This window comes from Vulpes vulpes, chromosome 1, assembly GCF_048418805.1.
Source record: "Vulpes vulpes isolate BD-2025 chromosome 1, VulVul3, whole genome shotgun sequence".
NCBI lineage: Eukaryota > Metazoa > Chordata > Mammalia > Carnivora > Canidae > Vulpes > Vulpes vulpes.
The window spans coordinates 174,009,672-174,027,545 of NC_132780.1; the positions used below are offsets into that span (position 1 = coordinate 174,009,672).

General features: G+C 37.9%; 1 long non-coding RNA gene across 3 annotated transcripts in view; it reads right to left on the minus strand.

The window, feature by feature from the left end:
* LOC140595438 (uncharacterized) overlaps positions 1–17,874 on the minus strand; it is a 270,399-nt gene that overhangs the window by 109,475 nt on the left and 143,050 nt on the right. For 2 of the 3 annotated variants that reach the window (XR_011997036.1, XR_011997037.1), the window contains one exon: positions 12,898–12,979. This is a non-coding gene — a long non-coding RNA (uncharacterized lncRNA). Of the gene's footprint in view, positions 1–12,897; positions 12,980–14,467; positions 14,501–14,635; positions 14,815–17,874 lie in introns of all 3 variants that reach the window. The other variant, XR_011997034.1, reaches the window with a different exon arrangement.

Here is a 17,874-nt window from a genome sequence, read left to right on the forward strand (position 1 = left end):
TTGAATAGTGAGATGATAAAACATAAGTTAAGCAAAGATCTTCCTCCCATGCCTTTAGACAAATTGTCAACCAAGTGACCCATGATGTAAATAGAACACAGTACATGTAATCTAATCAGGTTTCCAAGCCATTGGTGTGACCATAAGTCCTCTCTGTTCCTGCAGAAGGAGAAAGGGGACAGAAAAGGACAGAGAGAGAGGAAGTCTAAAAAGTGACTCTTAGGCTTACTGAAATCAGGCCTTTTACATGCGATTTTCAATGTGGATTTTCTGTGAATACTTGATTAAAGAGTTGCTTCATAGAGAAAGAAAATGAAGAAGAAAAAAAAGAATTCCAAATGTCAATTTTAAAGAAGTGATTAGATGATTCTTCATTCTTAATTTATCCTTTAAGCATGTACAAACACATGCCACTAATACAGATCATCTAGAACTGACTTTAAGAACAAAAAGAAAGCATAAGACCAGTGCTTGGGATTCACTTTAAAATAAAAGGTGTCAGGGTGTCTCGGTGGCTCAGTGTTAAGCATCTGACCCTTGGTTTCAGCTCAGATTAGGATCTCAGAGTTGTAGGCTCAAGCTGTGTATCAGGGCTCTCCACTCAGCATGGAGTCTGCTTAAGATTGTCTCTCCATCTCCCTCTGCCCGCCCCTCCTCATGTGCACATAATGTGTGCACTCACTCGCGTGTCTGCTCTCTCTCTTTCAAATAAATAAATCTTCTAAAAATATATAAATTTATAAAGGAAAGAGTGTCCACTGAAAGATCCTTCTCCACCAACAATAATGTCAACCATGACTGAGAAGACCCACAGCAAAGTCCAGACCAACTCAGCTTCAGAAGCCTCCTAAATCAACCTCATCCAGAGTATTGGCTGGAAAAGCACATCCACAGTTCTGCCCACTATAACCATGGTTGCAACCAATGGAGTTGGAGGGTGCTAAGGAAAAGGGAGCAGACAGCTTGCTGCCAGGTTCTAGGCAGGGGTTGCCAAGAATGAACACACTAAAATTACCAGAAAATTCCATCCTGCCATAGATTTGGGTGATTCGATGGCAGAACATACAACCTGCACATTTTGAAGGGCTCTGTTATCAAAGCCAGAGAAACTCATGACCATCAGTAACGTGCTTGTCTTCATGTCAATCACAAGGGTAGATCCTGCATTTTCGAGCTGATTGTACTCACTGCTAATGATGGGGATTTTTTTGAGTCTCTTAAGAATAGACATCAGTGAACTTCTTCTGTAAAGGTCAAAGAGTAAATATTTTAGGTTTTGTAGGCCATATGGCCTCTATCACAATTATTTAACTCTGCTGTTATATCCCAAAAGCAGCCACAAACTATATATAGCGTGTGTGTGTGTGTGTGTGTGTGTGTGTGTATATATATATATATATATATCTTATATAGTTATATATATAAGTTATATATATAAGTTATATAAGTTTATATATATAACCTATAGTTATATAACTATGTTATATATAGTAACTATATATATATTATATATAATATATATATATATTACTGATGATGACTGGGTTTCAATAAACCCCTTTTTCCAGTGATAGACAATGGCCAGATATGACTCACAGGCTGTAGTTTGCTGAGCTTTGCTGTAGACAATAACTTGCAGCTCCAACATGCTCCCGGCATGGCTGATGCATAATTCACAGTGGATGTAGATAGAAATGGACTTCTGTGTTACTATCATGCACTTGCACTTACTCAGATCAACTCTCAATGAAACATTCTGGTATTTTCAAGGTGGCTGCAGATTCTCTGAAATTCTTCTATTGGAAGACTGTAAGATCTCCATCTTCTCCTCTTTAATTGAAACTGTATCGGTGGTTGCATGACCAACAGAATACAGCAGAAGGGATACTGTACCCCTTTCCAGGCCTTGTGTCTGAAAGACTGGAAGTTTTTAATTCCTGCCCTTTTTTGGAGCATTTATTTGTGGAATCCTCCAGCTGCCATGCTGTGAGGAAGTCCAAATAGTCCCACAGAAGGGCCCTCATGGAGAGGAACTGAGGCTCCTGGTCAACATCCTCTGCTGGGCTCTTAGCCTAGCCCGTAAAGCACCCTTCATAAGACTCTCTGTATCTTCTGTTATCTGTTGTTCAGATGCCATCTAGTAGAATACTCCAAGGTCTTGGGGAATAACAAAGCCACTAGGTGAAGGAGCCTAGGTCCCTAAGGTACTGAATGGAGCAGAGACATCTCCCCCAACATGCATCCCACCAACCCATTGCCATCAATCTTCCATGGACCATGACAAATCTTTACTTATTGTGCCACTGGGATTTTTGAGATTGTTACATACTCCCAAAGTTGACATACCATAAAGAAGTAGGAAACAAGGAAGGTAGACTGCAGTGGACTAGTGTTACAATAGGATAGCAGGACTCAAGGAAAGGGAAGAATTGGCAGTATTTCCAAAGACACTGTGAATCAGAACCTTCTGGGCTCTAGAACCTAAATGAGAAGTATGAGTTGTTTATTCAGTGAAACCTCCTCAACCATAAAGCTTATTTACACAGGGCTGATCAGATGCACTTAATACATGGGGCTCTTTCCCCAGCTGGTCATGAGGAAGCAAGATTGACAGACAGTGGGCCCTGAGCTATTACTGAGAGCTGTCAACAGCTTCCCCTTTACCCTTCATACACACAAGACCTGAAATTACTAATTACTTCTTTTGCTAAAGAAATGTAATGTCCCAGCATATATGGGAAAATTGTCTGAAAGGACTTACACTTTAGACCTGAGGTTAGAAAACTATGTCCACAGGGCCAAATCCAGCTTGCTGCCTATCTTTGTCTGGTCCATGAGTTAAGAATAGTTTTCACCTTTGTAAATGGTTGAAAAAAAATTCAAAATAAGAAAAATAACCTATGGGCAAATGAAAATTAAATGAAATTCATGTTTTAATGTTCCATGAATAATGGTTTATTGGAACACAAGTATGCTGTACTGTCTGTAGCTGCTTTCTCAACATGGGAGTCAGGTAGTTGGGATAGAGACCAGATGGACCACAAAGCCTAAAATATTTACAATCAAGCCCTTTAAAGAAAAAGTTTGTAGGTCCTTGCTTTAGACCATTGTGGTCCATGACTCCTTGATCCTGAATTAATTTACTAGACTGTCCCTTCCTTTAACAAGTTCTGAGGAAAACAGTGCATTTCTGCCATCTTACTAAGGAGGTGGGAGGCAGAATGAAGGAAAGTATCAAAGGTCACACTCCCAGGAAGTGAATGGGTGAGAGATCTCAGTGTCAAGAGAAGTCATGAGGCACCTAGGAGAAGGATGTCTGGCCCAGTGAAGTAGTCAGTGAACAAAAGGGAAGGAGAAAAGTGGAAAAAAATTTTAAATGCTTCTTGACTTAGTCCCAACTCTCCCAACCTATCAACATATCCGCTGATTTTAATGTATTATTAAATTATTAAAGTAAAACAACCTGATCAAAAGAGTCATTTATAAAGTACTCTTTTATAAAAAGAATTTCTTCAGATTTTATTTATTTGAGAGAGAGAGAGAGCAAGAGAGAGCATGAGCAGGGGGGAAGGGCAGAGGGAGAGGGAGAAGCAGACTCCCTGCTGAGTAGGGAGCCCTATACAGGATGCCATTCCAGGCAGTTACTTAGCCAACTGAGTCCCCCAGGAACCCCTAAAAAGAATTTTTCAAAGGGCAAACTATCTCATTGTAATAAAATATTTTCCAGATTTGGGAAAAAATTTTCATTCAACGCTAATACAACTTCAAATGACAATTTCTTCAAACCTGCTCTCTTGGTGATGGGGCTGCTGGTTCTGCCTATGTTTGTTTCTGAATTCCTTTCTTACTTGCTGCTTCACGGGGAGCATGGTCTCATCCATGAAGTGGAAACAACAGCCAAAAAAAAAAAAACCCACAGAAACTTCAAAGGATTTCACATTCAGGCCAACTGCATAGCCACATCCCCTAATACCTCCTCAATTTGGCTTTGGTAGTGCCCAGGAGAGCCAGTAAGGGATTAGGAAAAACAGAAATCTTTGTTCATGCTCTGATCGCCAGTCTGACATCAATCCAGAGTTACAGCCTGGATAGTTGGCATAGTTGCACTCAGGTAGATTAACTTCTAGGAGATTTGTTCTCAGTAATCTTTATTTTCAAATGGTTGGGAAAAGCTTCAAAGCAACAACTACAACTCATAAACTTGTCCTAAAAAATAATAATAATAGTGATTTGGCATCTGTGTGAATTTCAACTGCAAAGAGAAACAAGGAAAGAAACCTTTAAATAAAGCCTCTCCCTCTCCTACCTTTTTCCACACATTTCCATGTTCTTTCACACACTTACTGCCCAACTTCTCACTAACTCCCTCATCTCTTTAAAATTCCCCTAATCTGCAACACTTCCTCTAAGGCAGTCAGTGACCAGACCCTCCTAAGATGTCCTGAGAAGACTGCAAGAAGCATGCTATTATGAAAAATTAAAAAATAAGGGTACCTAGGTGGCTCAGTCGATTAGGTGTCTGACTCTTAATTTCAGTGCAGGTTGTGATCTCAGGGTCATGAGAATGAGCCCCATGTAGGGCTTTGCACTCAATGGGAGTCTGCTTGAGGATTCATTCTCTCCCTCTGCCCCTTTCCCCACTCATGCACACTCTCTCTTTCTAAAAATAAATAAATAAATCCTTTTAAAAATTAAAAATTTAATAATCCTTTAAAAACCACCAGTAAACTTAACAAGGAAAATGAGAAGCACCGCCCTATATGCCATCAGCACTTAAGACCATATCAGTGCTGGGCCTAAGCATGATGAGGCAATGATATGATACTCAAAAACAAAGATGCAAAATACAGTAGTGAACCAACACTTAGGCCTTTAGGACTGGAAACAATGTGAGGCATAATCAAGTTCAGTCAGGTCATCTTTCAGATGAAGAAAGTGGTACAGGGTAATTACCCAAATGAGAAGAGAAAATGTATGATATGGAATTGAAAGTAATCAAAGATCAATAATTTTGACTGCACAGTTATTATCAGCATACTCTTCTACTTACATAGTGCATAAGCTGAGGGGATATTTAAAGTGTCCTTAGACAAACATTATTCTCATTCATTTGGGGAATATAAAAACTAATGAAAGGGAATAAAGGTGAAAGAGAAAATGAGTGAAAATATCAGTGAGGGTGACAAAACATGAGAAACACCTAACTCTGGGAAACGAACAAGGGGTAGTGGAAAGGGAGGTGGATGGGGGGTTGGGGTGATTGGGTGATGGGCACTGAGGGGGGCACTTGCGGAATGAGCACTGGGTGTTCTGCTATATGTTGGCAAATTGAACTCCAATAAATAAATAAATAAATAAAGTGTCCTTAGGCTGTTGAGTCTTCTCCAGGTGCTATGAAGTTTGATAGAATTTTTTTCTTAGAATGTTCTAAAAGTTCTGGAAGCCCCTATTTAATAAGTTTTCCTTCCCACCACTGAATTCATGAAAAACCAGAGAATTTAAAGTTCTATTCCTTAAGTATACAATATTTTCAGTCTTTCAGACATGTTGAAGATCTGTTAACCACCAACAGATGTGTTATATAATGGTTTTCTTTGGACAAAATTAAAGCTATTCAACCCCACCCCCCAATCCCTCTAGCTGCTTCAAGGTGTCTTGAGTCCAAAGCATAGCTAATTTAGTGCTGTTCCACTGTGGCTAATTAAAATATGCTTTAGGTAGTTCAGTGTATTTTCCCATCTAACTTCCCCCCCTGAGCTGGTCTAGTTCTTTCCTTCCTTCCTTTTATTTCTGTGATTCACCCAAGGATTATGTTATTTTAAAAAGCATGGTGCAAAGAATAATCACTGGCTAACTCTAGTTGGATTGCAATATTAATCCTTAATTTATTCTTCTGAGAAAGTTGTGCTCAAGCATTCATCCTTCCATTTGTCTTCCATAGAGAGCTAAGTTTTCAGACCAAATGGTGTTAATGGTAGCTTCCCAAATGAAATTCCAGCCTGCTTCCAGACTCAGGCACCGTAGGGATATAGCGGATGAGAAGAAGTTAAATTTGGATTGAATCAGAAGCTTCTGGACATTACTTTCACTAAATAATCATGTAGCAAACCCATCTAATGAAAATCAGATCTCATTCAGAGGAGGGAAATTTGCTTTCCTGAATAAAACTAAATTGGTCCCATAAGATCTATTACCCCAAGAACTAAAGGTCCTGTCTACACAGTACTAAATGAAGTGGTCAATGAATTTAGCCAAAATCCCTAATAAAAACCAAAATATTCTCTTAGAATTCAAATCCTATCAGGGAACTCAGTGGAGAGAGTGACTCATATTTATTAATGGGTTTCAGGCACACTCATCCTTGATCAAATAAATACACTGTTAATCAACAGATATGTTTGAATGCTTACTATGTGTTCCGTCAGACCTGCGCCAAGTCAGAAAGGAGATCTGGAAGATGTATAAGACTGATGCAAAAGAAACAAGGGTTTCTCATGACTTCTGCTTTCAATTATAGTTATGATGCAACACAACACTTATATGTTTTGAAAATTTGGAGTTTTTCTCTTTTGCTACCAAGAATAAATAAATAAATAATCCAAGTCATCTCCATTTTAGCTACCAGAACTGGGCAAGTTGAATGGCACATGGTAGATCTTAACAAATATCTGTAGCAAGAATAAACAAGTAAATAAATGAATGTTTTCTAAGCATACAGAGAACATTAAGCTGGAAGATCATAGTAACAAAAACACTCTGTTAAGTGTTAATACATTTGGTATTAGAAGCTGAATCTTCTCCAAAATCCATGTTGTATTCTTCTACCTGAGAACACAACTAATCACCACTCTGCAGTCTCCTGTGCAGTGAGACGCAGACCTGTGACCAAATGATACCAATGCAGGATGCATGCAAGTGGCAGGAGCCACTTCCAAATCTCTCCCAGGAAATCTTCACACTCCTCCCCTTCCAGATCACTGGATGAGACCACCACACGAGGTTGAAGACCGTATGTTTGTGAGAGCAGAGCCTCTGTCAGCCTACACCCCTGAGGGACAGCAAGGACTTTCCCCTAGATCCGTTTTTACAGATGAGAAAACTAAGTCACAGAGTAGTTAATCCTAGATAATAAGAGGCCGTAAAGAATCTGACCTGGAACACATTTCTATCTCAACCATTTTATCTTCCTCAAAAACATGTAAAGTGCTTAAAGGAGCTTCTCAATAATTGACCTCTAACCTCTCTGACATGACCATTTTCACAGCCTGGAATAAAAGTGATGATCTGGGACGCCTGGGTTGCTCAGTGGTTGAGCATCTACCTTCAGCTCAGGGCGCTATCCCGCGGTCCCAGGATGGAGTCCCACATTGGACTCCCTGCAGGGAGCCTGCTTCTCCCTCTGCCTGTGTCTCTGCCTCTCTCTCTGTGTCTCTCATGAATAAACAAAATCTTTTTTAAAAATAAAATTAAAAAATGAAAGTGATGATCTCTTCCAATATGCCAGTGCCTCCCCTCACCTACTCTCTTACTTCTCTAGATGCATATCATGACCGCCACCCACTTGGGGAGTCTATCCCAGTCTGCCATACCTTTCTGTCTTCTGCTGGCTGTTTTGTAGACCTCAAACAATGCCATCCTGCCTGCTCAGTAATGGACTTTGGCAACAAGATGAAGCAGAGATCAAACATTCAGTGTGTCTTCTTCATTTACAATAAACAAAAAACCATAATTAGACAAATCTTGCATTGCAGAAGGTCAGTAAGAAAACTACTTAAGGTTTTTCTGTTTTGCTATAAAATGTTCATATTAAGATGTTCAGAAATAGAGAAGTAATAACCGTAGAATTCATTTAAAGGTTATATACAATAATGCTCAAATATTTCTGTAACTTATACCAAAGTAATATTTAAGATGACAGGCATAATTTAAGAATCAGAATTGTCTCTTTAACTGACATGTCCAGTTAGTGAAGGTTAAGATTCATTTATCAATAAAACTCCCCAGGACACAAAGGCTTCTGAGTTGGGGACATGGAACTGAACTTGAGGGGTACCCACAAAGTTGCACAGAACTTTAAAATGGCCTCATACAATGAGAATGTTATCTCTAACATCTTGATCACACACAATCCACCTAGAGGAGAAATAAATATCTTGCCCTGAAACTTCTTACATGTAGAGTATAGAAATTTCACATACACTTGGAGCAGTCTATGAGGGGTAACATGCATTTCACAAACCAAGTGTGGCTTAAAATCCCAGAGACCACAGCTGGCTCCAGAAAGAAAAGTAGGAAGACAGTTGACCACTGCTTCCAACTCCTGCTTTCTGTATCTTGCTAACCAAAATTAATATATGAAATTTCTGTGGTAATTTTATAAGCCTCATCTTTTCTTGAGGATATCAGAGCTGATGTTCTATCATTTGGGCAAGAGTTTATCACATACTCTGACTTTGGCTTCCATGTTCTCTGGGACACTTGCTGCACCAGTAATAATGGTGCAGAAGTATAGACAAATGGCTACTTCTATCTAAATCTTCTGAATGATACTAGATATCAGTTTTCATAAATTAAATTTTTTAAAGATTTTATTTATTTATTCATGAGAGAGAGAGAGAGAGGCAGAGACACAGACAGAGGGAGAAGCAGGCTCCATGCAGGGAGCCCAACGTGGGACTTGATCCAGGGTCCCCAGGATCGGGCCCTAGGCTGAAGGCGGCGCTAAACCTCTGAGTCACCCGGGCTGCCCTAAATTAAATTTTTGAATAAAACATCAATTGCTACAAATGTTATATTCATTATATCATTGTTTTACAAAAGTCTTTAGATAAAACAAGAAAAGGTCATAATAAGTTATAGATGGAGTTGTGACACAGGTAATCCAAAAGTCAATTTGATACTTGCACTAGAACATATTCTCTACTTGACTCTCAACTATATGTAATAATATGGATAGAGAAATGATCAGAATAATGACTCTTAATTTTTAAATAATTTTATTTGCCACTGTTATGGACTTTTATATATGATTTGGGACCACTGGGCCATTTCCATAATAAATAAGAAAGAGATATTACAGAGGGCCAAATAAGAGAAGGATGGATCTGATCAGTGCACCCTGTTAGCACATGCCAGTTTTCACTCACTGGTGAAGAAATTAGAAACAGGAAAAATCCAATCCTATGAGCTTTCAATAAAGTTAAATTTATTTAATTTAAAAGACTGCAGCAATGTCCACAATAGCCAAACTGTGGAAGGAGCCTCGGTGTCCATCGAAAGATGAATGGATAAAGAAGATGTGGTCTATGTATACAATGGAATATTACTCAGCCATTAGAAACGACAAATACCCACCATTTGCTTCAATGTGGATGGAACTGGAGGGTATTATGCTGAGTGAAATAAGTCAATCGGAGAAGGACAAACATTATATGGTCTCATTCATTTGGGGAATATAAATAATAGTGAAAGGGAATAGAAGGGAAGGGAGAAGAAATGGGTAGGAAATATCAGAAAGGGTGGCAGAACATGAAGACTCCTAACTCTGGGAAACGAACTAGGGGTGGTGGAAGGGGAGGAGGGCGGGGGGTGAGGGTGAATGGGTGACGGGCACTTAGGGGGGTACTTGACAGGATGAGCACTGGGTGTTATTCTGTATGTTGGCAAATTGAACACCAATAAAAAATAAATTTATTATTAAAAAAAAGACTGCATACTTTAAGACTATGTCATTTCTATTCTTTTGGTGCATAAATATCCCTTCTTTTATGAAATTATGTAACTATATGGGATAATTCCTAGTATTTTGTCCATAAATGGCAAAGTAAGAAAGCTAACAATTCTATTCTATTCCCCAAAACATGTTTTTAAGATTCTACTGGTCCATGGAATCCAAAGTCTGAGAGATACCTAGCTAGTCCAATCTCCCTGCTGGAACTTGCAGCTTACATATGGTAACAGAAGATGGATGTGAGGTTTCCTTGATGACTTCTAACATGAATGATTTACTCAAGATACCAGAGTTTTTAAGATTAGAAATATTTCCTGAGCATCTTCTGTGTACTCAGTACAGATCTCAGAATTCCTACAGAAGAGAGAAAGGACTGTCCCTGCCAATGAAGAATTTATAGTCTAGCTGTAAAACAACAAGCACCATGTGAACTAGAAATAAATCAAGCATGCACATGTGTGCAAACACACACACAGTATGTGCCCTTGCCAAGGGCAAGACTGTGTGGCACAGACTAAGAACAAATGAAATATTGAGAAATAAAAGGTTACTATAGGGAGGAGTAACACAAGAAATAATTCTTGAGCTGGTTGTTTGAGGAAGAAAGGTACCTGTGCTGACTAAAAGGATATAGAGGACTTTCTGAATAGACAGAAAAGCACTAAGAAGAAATCTTGGAGAAAGTAATGGTACCTGAGGTGTGGAACAAAGCAAAGTGACAGGCCTGGCTATCATGAGTCGATCCCAAAAAGGCCAGAGGAATTAGGCACCAAGCAGCCCTTGATAAAGGCCTAAAATGAGATGCTGTAGAATTTACATGTTATCTCATGACAAACTAGTGGCTATCATTCTCAATCCAAGTATAAGATCCAACTAAAAACAAAGTAGCAAGGAAATGTTAAGAAGAACCCAAAAATTCATCCTCTCCTACCAGAGTCAAACCAAAAATAAACTTTCATCAAAAGTCCTTTGGTCTGTAGATCAATTTAAATTTTTAGAGTTATCAACCCCAGTTATGAGCCTATCACAGCAATTCATGCGAGAGATGAAGCAATTATAGTATAGATTATGCTTCTTCAACAGGAATTTTATCACCAAGGGGATAATAACTGGTTGTTGGCAGGGAAGCAAGGTGTGAAAAAAATCTTAGATATTTAATAGTCCAATAATATTTATGATAATAATATTTGTAACAAAATATCATTTCTTAATATTTGGGCTTTGACTTCTCTTATAGGGAGAAATCAAATTCATTTAATTTAATTTAATTTGTTCATTAATCTAAATTCAATTTAGTTTTCTCTTTAAACATGTGGCAATGAGGGATCCCTGGGTGGCTCAATGGTTGAACATCTGCCTTAGGCTCAGGTCGTGATCCCAAGGTCTTGGGATTGAGTCCCACATCAGGCTGCCCAGAGGGAGCCTGATGCCTATATCTTGGCCTCTCTCTCTGTGTCTCTTATGAATAAATAAGTAAATAATCTTTTTTAAAAAAATTAAAAATAAACATGTGACAATGAAAAAAATCAAGAGACACTGGTCTAGATCTAGAATAGACTTAGTTTTGTTAATGATGTTCCTTTAACATATTTAGTAATGAAGATTGTCTTTAGTGTCTCTGGCTTCCAATTTTAGCATTCTTTTTCCTTTCTGTTCTGCCCCTCAACCCAATTTCTGGTACATGGTCTTTTTGGGCTGAGGAAAATATCTGCCATATCAATTGTCTGTATCTTAGAAAAATTTTAAGGAAGACAAGATATGTCTTCAAAAGACATATCTGACAATTCATACATATCTGAATTTTAACACTTTTATCAAATTTTGGAATATAAAATATTTCGCTATCACATGAGCTCATCCCTACTAGGTTCAAAGCTCTCTTTGTATCAATGCATAAGCATTCTTCTAGACATGCCAGATGGCCCTGCCCTTTCTACAATATTTAGTCCACATTGCCCAAATGCTAATGCCCAAGCTCCAAAGGACTTTATGGCCAACAGGGAATGGACATATTGGCAACGGTCAAAACTTGTTAAACACTTACTGTGTTCCAGGCACTGTTCACATCACTGCCCATGACCAATTCTATTAATCCCCAAAGATCTCTATGAAACAGATACTATTATTACCACTCTATTTTATAAATGAGAAATCTAAAGCAAGAAAGGTTGGCTTACACACCAGGTCACACATCCAGCAAGTGCCAGAACCAAGGTTTAAATCCTGCTATATTGACAGGAGAGCCTTCTCCCTGAAGCACTACATGAAACTACCTTGGAAACTGTCTCAGAGCAAGGACTATGGGCCTAGCAGATCTGCAGTCAAATCTTGTCTCTATCATTTCCCACCTGATGACCTTGAACTAATTACCCAGCTTCTCTGAGCCTTGGTTTCTACAATTTGCTCATCACATGGTATTATCATATTATATAAATAAGATCATGCCTGGCTGAACAAATCTGAACTTAAAAAGTAATCAGGATCAATATTGTCAAGATGTCAGTTCTTCTAACTTTGACCTGTAGATCCAGTCAAAATCCCAAGTTATTTTTTGGATATCAACAAACTTATTTTAAAGTTTATATGGAGAGGGCAGCCCGGGTGGCTCCGCAGTTTGGTGCCGCCTTCAGCCCAGGGCATGACCCTGAGACCCGGGATCGAGTCCCGCGTCAGGCTCCCTGCATGGAGCCTACTTCTCCCTCTGCCTGTGTCTCTGCCTCTCTCTCTCTCTCTCTCTCTCTCTCTCTCTCTGTGTGTGACTATCATAAATAAATAAAAAATTTAATAAATAAATAAATAAATAAAATGGGTTAAAGACCTAAACAAACACCAACCCAAAGAAGATATGCAGCTGGCAAATAAGCATATGAAATGATTCTCAAGATCAAATGTCATTAGAGAATTGCATATTAAAACAACAATGGGGGGTGCCTGGGTGGCTCAATCAGTTAAGCATCTGACTCATAATTTCAACTCTGGTCATGATCTCAGGGTCTTGAGATCAAGCCCTGTGTTGGGCTCCATGTTCAGTGGGGAGTCGGCTTGAGATTCTCTCTCTCCCTCTTCCTCTGCCACACCCCCACCAGTGCACTGTAGATCTCTCTCACAAATAAATAAATAAATCTTAAAAGGAAAAGAAGAAACAACAATAAGATACCTCTACATACCTATTAAAATGGCCAAAATCCAGAACACTGACAACAGCAAATACTGGCAGGGATATGGAGCAACAAGAGCTCTCATTCATTCCTGGTGGGAATACAAAAAGGTACAGTCACTCTGGGAGACAATTTGGCTAAACATACTTTTCCCATACAATCTAGCAATCACACTCCTTGGTATTTACCCAAAGAACTCAAAAATTTATGAAAATTTATTTTTTAAATTTTATGAAAATTTGTTCTACAAAAAGCCACACTAGGATACTTACCTTTAGCTTTACCATAATTTCCAAAATTTAGAAGCATCCAAGATTTCCAACAGTAGGTAAATGGGTGAATAAATTGTAGTACATTCAGACAATGGATTATCATTCATCTCCTTAAAAAAACTAAGCAATTAAGCCATGAAAAGACATGGCAAAGGGGCTCCTGGGTGTTTCAGTGGTTAAGCATCTGCCTTCAGCTCAGGTCATGATCCTGGGGTCCTGGGGATCCCCGCAGGGAGCCTGCTTCTCTATCTGCCTATGTTTCTGCCTCTCTCTCTATGTCTCTCATGAGTAAATAAATAAAATCTTTTAAAAAAAAAAGATGTGGCAGAAAATTAGATGCATATTACTAAATGAAAAAAAAAAACCTGAAAAGGCTATGATATGATTACAAATATATGACCTTCTGGAAAAGGCAAAGCTATGGAGAAAGTAAAAGGATCAGTGATTGGCCAAGGGTCAGGAGAGATGGACAGGTGAATAAGCAGAGAGGAGAGGATTTTCAGGGTGGTGAAACTATCTGCATGATGCCACAATGATGACTTTATGTCATTATACATTTGTCCAAACCCACAAAATGTACAACACCAAGAGTGAACCCTTACATAAACTATGGACTCTGGGTGACAATGATGAGTCAATGTAGGTTCTCAGTTGCACAAAAAAAAAAAAAAAATGTACCACTCTGGTGCTACATATTGATAGTGAGGGACGTTGAAGGTGGCAATATACAGGAAATCTTTGTATTTCTATTCAATTTTACTGTAAACTCAAAACTCTTCTAAAAAAAATAGTCTATTTTAAAAGGAGGGAAATCAGAATCAGCTTAAAGATAAAAACTAGAAAGACAGAGGGAAAAGATTCTTCTCTGTTAATCTTCTGAGCCCAAGAGTCCAGCAAAGTACTTAAGGAACAGATAATAGAAAGATAAAAACTGAAGCTAGGTTGTTAGGAGCCACCCAGACACGTGCAGAGAAGAAAACTGACTCTGTGTCTGGGCTGACCAGATGTGCTTGGGACTGAGACTACTGAGACCTCTCCTTCCTGGCCTGAGTCCCATCACAGAACAAGTCCTTCTCCAGGGCAAGGTCCCTACCTCTCCCCCTTACTACAGCTTCCTGAATATATGAGAAGATCGAAAAGGGTACTAGTTAAACTCTTGTTGAATTCCTATAACAATATCAGAAACAATGTACATCACTTCAACACAGATAAATGACTACAAACCACTGAGGGATGAATGTTCTAAAAGAGCCAGAGCAGAGCTTCCTTGGATTTGGAATCAAAGCCAAGCTAAAAGGTATTCTCACCTGGTAGCCTCAAGCATATCACATGCCAAAAACCTGGATAAAAATAAATAAATAAATAAATAAATAAATAAATAAATAAATAAATAGGAAGAGAGTGGGGGGAAAAAACAGAATTTTTCCCCAGGACCACAGTAGAGGCATTTATTAGCCACATCCACCCTATGGTACCTTAGAAACAAAAGGTCGCCATCCAAATGCAAAAAAACTTCTTTCCCTGCTGTGACTGCATTTCATAATTCTTGCACTTCCTAACGTGGAGCAGCTCCATCTATGAGATCATTTGTTTTCCCAAGAACTCAGTTACAGAGCTTGCCAATCATTCAAATCACAGGCACTGGCCAGGAAAACTGTGTGAGGAAAGAAAAGCATTAAGCCCCTTACTGCTCCTCTCTTAGGTCAGCCAGAGCATTAGAATCCCATACAATTGTCTTTTCAAAAAGAAAAAAAAAAACCTATTCTTGCAAAGATAACAAGTTCCAAATGTTGTCTTTTCTTAAAGGTATGTTTGTTTCAAATCATATGTTTTTAATATATGAACAGCCTGAGTTATAATTATTCCAATTCTATACACTTTACAAAAGCCAAGAGATAACATGCAGAAGTGATGAATGTGTTATTGGTGATATATAGAATCAATCTGTTGATTCAAGACATAAACAGAGTCACAAGGAAACAGAAGAAATGGTGAACAACACATCCAATTTGCATTATGCCTGCTCCTAGTTCAGACCAGTTTCAAGCCCTCCATTTGAACAGCAATGATCCTTGCTTTGTGAAAAGACTCTGGTATTAGTCATTTATACCCTAGTGTGAATTTGAGTTACTCAGCCTCCATGCTCTATTTGCATTTGATATCGTACTTATAATTGGGAAATAAAAGGTTTTATCTGGTTTTTAAGGGAATTTGAAACCCCAATGAATAGATGAAATAGATGTGGAAAAAAGGGGGGGCTGGGAAATCAGAATATGTTTAAGAAAAAAGGATTTACTAAGTGTTTTTAATTGCATACTATTTATACTAAGTGGCTTTTTAGACTTATAATCAGAGGATCTATTGAGGATTTGTTTCTTTTGTCAAGGGTCATCCAGCATCTGGTATCAAAAAGGGGATTTCATTTGTTTTGTTCTTGGTAAGTATGTCATTTTTCAATGCATATTTTTAAATGCAGAAACTAAAACAGAGAGATTGGGAAGACCTAGACTTACCTGATTTCACCACTGAGGTCTATGTCATTTCACTAATCACTAGATATAAAGTTACAGAACACATAAACTAGTGGATTTAGTGAAGTGCTATAAACAATTAGAATATCTTATTGGAATATCTTATTCAGGACAACCTGCTGATATAGATATTTTAGAGATCTCAAAGAAGACCCAAAACATTGTTGAGATGAGACTCTGGAATCTTGGGGATATTCTTCCCCAGTTCAGACCCTTCCCCTGAAACTTGAAACTCTACCTCTAACTAAATTAGACTGATCATGCTGGAATCACTTTAGATTCATTTCTGAAAAGGTACTGCATTTCTCTAAAGACAGGAAACAGATACTGTAAAATAGGGAGAAAAATAAAAGAGATCTGGTCAGGATCCATGAGTAATCTCACCTAGAATGGAAGTGAAGGATTATATGATAATTTTCTCTTTTGATTTAACTCAAGAAGTCTAAAATTCAATGGACAATGAAAGGTCTGGAACTCTCTTATTTAAAAGTGCACTTCTGATAAGATTGGGACATAGGAGCCCAAACTTGTCTCTTTTTTTCATTCTACAAGCCAAAACTACAGTTGTAAAAAGGGGAAATTAATAGTTAATTAAAAAACCTTTTTAGGAATCAATTTTACTTCAAGATTGTTACAAATCTTAATGTATCTCAGATTGAGCTTAAAATATATCATATCTCACAGAGTTTTATGGAGGAAATGAGATTAATAAATAAATACTCCTTGATGTGAAACCTCAATCCTTCATGAGAAGAAGAAACCTGACTCATGTTGCTCATAAATATAATAACCACAGCCTGATGCTAAGCATCACATTTCCAGAAAGCCTGTCCATAATGAATTAGTCTATTCTCTGGGAAAGAAAGGGAGTAATTTGTGAGTACATGTTCCAGAAGAAAATCAAACCGTTAATTAAAGTGAGATATCTTCCCATACTGACACTAGATGACTAAAATAAACATTAAAATGTTCCAATAAACTGCATGCTATGATGAACCAATTTCTGAAATTATTACAAAAATGTTATTTTATTCCTGCATAAATACTAGTAATATTTATTGAATACCTCCTGTATGTAGAATACAGTCCCAGAGAATGCCACATTTCAGAGGGAACATAAAATAAATCCCTTCCTAATCTCAGCAGTTGAATCATACCCAAAAATAAAAAAGTTATCAAACCCCTTAGTAATCCTCTCCTATTGAAGAGAAATGTTTTCTGAGTTCAGTACATTTTTTTCTGTTATAGAATATATATAAACAAATATAATTTTAAGGCTAAGCCTCCTGTGGCTACGCGGGGTTAAATGTTATTTAGTAGGCATTCTGCACTCCATAACAGATTTGAATAACTTGAATATACCCCAATATCTGCTTGTTAGCTTTAGTTTACATGAAATTCAATCATGTGTATCTGAAGAGCCTTCCTAAAATGGTGAAAAAGCAGCTTTCTTAAGTAGGTAAATATTTTCTTTTAATAATTTCTGCAAATTTTATTTTTCTAATAATATCTCCTTCTTACTAATAGCTCAGAAGCAAATATAAGCTTACTTACAATTATCATAATTTTCAAATTACGGGAACTCTGGTCAATAAATTGCAACTTGCATAAAAACCACATGTAAGAGTAACTGCCATTATAGGAACAACAATAACAACTAATCTTTTCTTCTGTATTTATTATGTCCAGCCACTATGCTTACGTGTACACGAATCTCATTGAGTCATCATAACAACATTTTGAAGAAGGTATTTTACTGCCCCCTCTTTAAACAAGTGGGAACTAGCAGTGTCTCGGGGGTTATACAGTATGTTATACAGCCTGCCCTCCAATTGAGAGATGAAAACTGGTATTATCTTCATTTGTCACTTTAAGGCACAGTCTCTGCACATTTAAATAATAATTGAGTGTCTGTGAAAAACATTACTGAAACACTTTTTGCTAGTATATACAAACAGAAGCTGATTTAAAATAATAACACTATTACACTATTACAACTTGTTCTATTTATAATTTCTATACTATGATCAACCTAGAAGAACATATCCCTGGAAATAGCCCAACTGGGGATGACCTTCTTCCCGACAACGGCATCATTGTTTGCCCAGTCTCCCAGCCTTGAGGAGCCCTCCTTCCTAATATCCACAGTGTCCTTCTCTCCTATTCTCTTGTCACTCTGGTTC